Source organism: Heterodontus francisci, chromosome 35, assembly GCF_036365525.1.
Source record: "Heterodontus francisci isolate sHetFra1 chromosome 35, sHetFra1.hap1, whole genome shotgun sequence".
NCBI lineage: Eukaryota > Metazoa > Chordata > Chondrichthyes > Heterodontiformes > Heterodontidae > Heterodontus > Heterodontus francisci.
The window spans coordinates 19,018,881-19,022,604 of NC_090405.1; the positions used below are offsets into that span (position 1 = coordinate 19,018,881).

At 50.7% G+C, this 3,724-nt stretch overlaps 1 pseudogene; it reads right to left on the reverse strand.

Moving 5' to 3' along the window:
- Positions 1 to 3,201: 3,201 nt before the first annotated feature.
- On the reverse strand, positions 3,202 to 3,336 carry LOC137350753 (U2 spliceosomal RNA; annotated as a pseudogene).
- Between the last annotated feature and the right edge of the window lie 388 nt (positions 3,337 to 3,724).

Sequence of the window (3,724 nt, forward strand, 5' to 3'; positions counted from 1 at the left end):
CACCGGCTTGACGTCAATGGATCTGACCGTGACGGCATGGGCCACAAACAGGAAGTCAATCCTGGAATGGGCAGACCCGTCCAATCTTGACCATGTCTATCTACGCTGCACTCCGTCTGCAGGTTTGCTGAATACGTCGTGCAGTTTTGCATCTTTTACTGTTTCTATTAGGAATCTGGACATAGCGTCCAGTTTGCTGTCGTCTCTGCCAGATCGCCCAGCTGCATCGATGATGCAGTTGAAGTCACCGCCTAGGATGACTGGCCTGCACGTTGCCAGCAGCAATGGTTGATGGCAAATGTTCATCCTGGAGTTTAGTTACTAGTGGTGTACCGCAAGGTTCTGTTTTGGGGCCACTGCTGTTTGTCATTTTTATAAATGACCTGGATGAGGGTGTAGAAGGGTGGGTTAGTAAGTTTGCGGATGACACGAAGGTCGGTGGAGTTGTGGATAGTGTCGAAGGGTGTTGTAGGGTACAGAGGGACATAGATAGGCTGCAGAGCTGGGCTGAGAGATGGAAAATGGAGTTTAATGCGGAGAAGTGTGAGGTGATTCACTTTGGAAGAAGTAACAGCAATGCAGAGTACTGGGCTAATGGGAAGATTCTTGGTAGTGTAGATGAACAGAGAGATTTTGGTGTCCAGGTACATAAATCCCTGAAAGTTGCTACCCAGGTTAATAGGGCTGTTAAGAAGGCATATGGTGTGTTAGCTTTTATTAGTAGGGGGATCGAGTTTCGGAGCCACGAGGTCATGATGCAGCTGTACAAAACTCTGGTGAGGCCGCACCTTGAGTATTGCGTGCAGTTCTGGTCACCGCATTATCGGAAGGATGTGGAAGCTTTGGAAAGGGTGCAGAGGAGATTTACTAGGATGTTGCCTGGTATGGAAGGAAGGTCTTACGAGGAAAGGCTGAGGGACTTGGGGTTGTTTTCGTTAGAGAGAAGGAGGAGGAGAGGTGACTTAATAGAGACATACAAGATAATCAGAGGGTTAGATAGGGTGGATATTGAGAGTCTTTTTCCTCGGATGATGATGGCAAACACGAGGGGACATAGCTTTAAGTTGAGGGGTGAAAGATATAGGACAGATGTGAGAGGTAGTTTCTTTACGCAGAGAGTAGTAGGGGCGTGGAACGCCCTGTCTGCAACAGTAGTAGACTCGCCAACTTTAAGGGCATTTAAGTGGTCATTGGATAGACATATGGATGAAAATGGAATAGTGTAGGTCAGATGGTCGGCGCAACATCGAGGGCCGAAGGGCCTGTACTGCGCTGTAATGTTCTAGTTCTAATTCTAATTCTAATTCTAAAGACGGTCAACCGTTCGCTGCATTGAAACGGGGCGTACATGCTGATCAACCAGAGTGAAGCATTGTTGTACATTACATCTGCGATGAGGAGGCGACTGCCCACCACCTCCTTAACTTTGGAGATGGTTAAGTTACCTCCCCGCAGCAGAAGACCCAGGCCGGAGGAATGGCAATCATTACCCCCTGACCAGATCGATGGCCCGTGGGACCACCATTGCGACCACTGCCTGTCGGTGCTGAGATGTGGTATGCCACACTCCTGCAGAAACAGGGGGTCGGCTTTGACCTTGGCGAGGTAATCCATCGCATAGTGGATTTAATGCTACGCACATTAATTGAAGCAATCCTTATACCCATTTTTTTAAAGTTAGTTGTTGCTTCCCATACCATTTGTCCTTGCTAGTCCCAGTCCTTCAGGATGTTCCTGTATACCCATAGTGTACGCAAGCTGTTTCACACTCGTTGGGCTCAGAAACCCCTCCTGGTTTTTCATGCAGGGTTTCTTCCACTGAGGTGACATCGGTGGGGGGGCGGGGGTCTTGTTGGCAGCAGGGATTGGGCTGTTCTCTGCTGTTCCCCTCTGTTCCTCCTCGAAAACATCACTGCTGCCGGCTTCCCAGAGCTGAAGTGCGCCAGATGTGTCTTTGCTCTCAGTGTCCCAGAGCTGGGATGTGTTGGCCATGTCGCTAGGTGTGGCGCTTTGGGTTTGGGGCTTGACAGGCCCATCACAGCTTCCAGTACCCGGGGGCTGGGGGGCTTTATCTTCCAGCTCCTTTTGAGTTCTGCCGCTTCTTTTGAAGGTGCTGTCGCTCCGGCACTTCCTCATCCAGTGAAGAGGAGCTGCTGTAGTCTGTCTCAGACGGTAGCCTCCTCTTGCCACTGGTTTGGGTGGTGGCCTGTTCCGCTTTTGGAGGTCTTTTCTTTGTGGTTTTCCTTTGGACAAACTGCCACTGACCGGTTTGTCCATCTGCTGCCTCCTCCTCCATTGATTCTGTCTGTGGAGGAGGGGTTTCCGGGTGCAGGGTCGGTGCCGGGTTGCTGGTTTCAGTTGCCTTCCCTTTCTTCTCCTTCTCAGGTAGAAGTTCCTCACTGCAGAGAAGGTTGCTTGTCTCCTTTCCAACACCGGACGCCTTCGTCGAACCTTCTCCCGGCCTTTCCTTGGACCTTGCCGCCTGAGCATAACTGAGGCAGCGTTTGGGGCTGGTTTTGTAGAGATGGCCTGCCGCACCGCACAAGTTGCAACACTTAGTCTGCTTACAGTCCTTGGTCTGATGGCCTTCCTTCTTGCAGTTCTTGCAGACAACCGTGCTGCAGTTAGCTGCCACGTGACCAGATTTGCCACAGGTGCTACAAACTTTGGGCTGCCCAGCGTAGACCAAGAAGCCTCGACTTCCCCTGATAGCGAAGCTGGAGGGAGGGTGGATGATGGCTCCATTGGCATCGACCTTCAAGGTCACCTTGACTTGCCGCTTATTGGTCCAAATCCCAAAGGGGTCCTTGACATCAGTGCTGGCCAACTCGACGTACCTGGCGAGAAAGGTGAGTACATCCACCACCGGAACATGGGGGTTGTAGAGGTGAATTGTCACCACCCGGTCACGTTGTGACGGAAGTGTGAAGAGCGGCTCCACTGTGAGGATCGACAGCGGCGCCCGGTCCCCTTTCTCCTTGAACGCCTTCAGGAACTTGATGCATCCCGCCACATTCTTGAATGTCATGTCGATATACCCACTGCTGGGGAAATCCTGCAGGCAGAAGAGGTCCATAGCTTGAAATCCACAGCAATCGATGAGGATTTTCTTGATGAAGAAGGTGCGATCGACCAGTGCATCTCCTTCCTTGTCCTTCACCACCACCCGAATGGTGTTCCGCACTCCCTGGCCTGAAGCTCAAAGATTGGTTATAGCCATTTTACTCAAAGCCTACCCAGGATCAAAAGCCACTGATCATGGTTTCTCCTCTGCCAAGTAAGTACTGATAAGAACAGATACTACACTTGATCTTAGCCAAAAGGCTGAGAAGCTCCACCACTGGCGGTCCTGCCTTCAGTTGCCTGGACCCCAAGCTACTGGACATAGATTTTCCAGGAATTCGCTTCTTTACTGCACTAAAATTGGAGGCTTTTTCGATTTAAAATATTCTGTCAGGTCGACAATTTAAGCCAATGCTTGGCTGCATTTTCTAATTCAAGGCTCTGCGATTGGTTAAGACATGTGAATAAGAAGAGGGTGACCAATCAGAAGTGGGTTCGGGTAAGCGTGGGCTCAAACTGTGTGAATTCCAGGTCCCTGAATGACTGAGCTGAAACTCTGTCCAAAGTCATAGCCAGTCGAGTCAAGTCTGCTCTGGAGTTGGTGATTCACCCTGACCAGACCTGTACTGTACCCGGCAGGAAGATCTCTGATAGTCTCGTG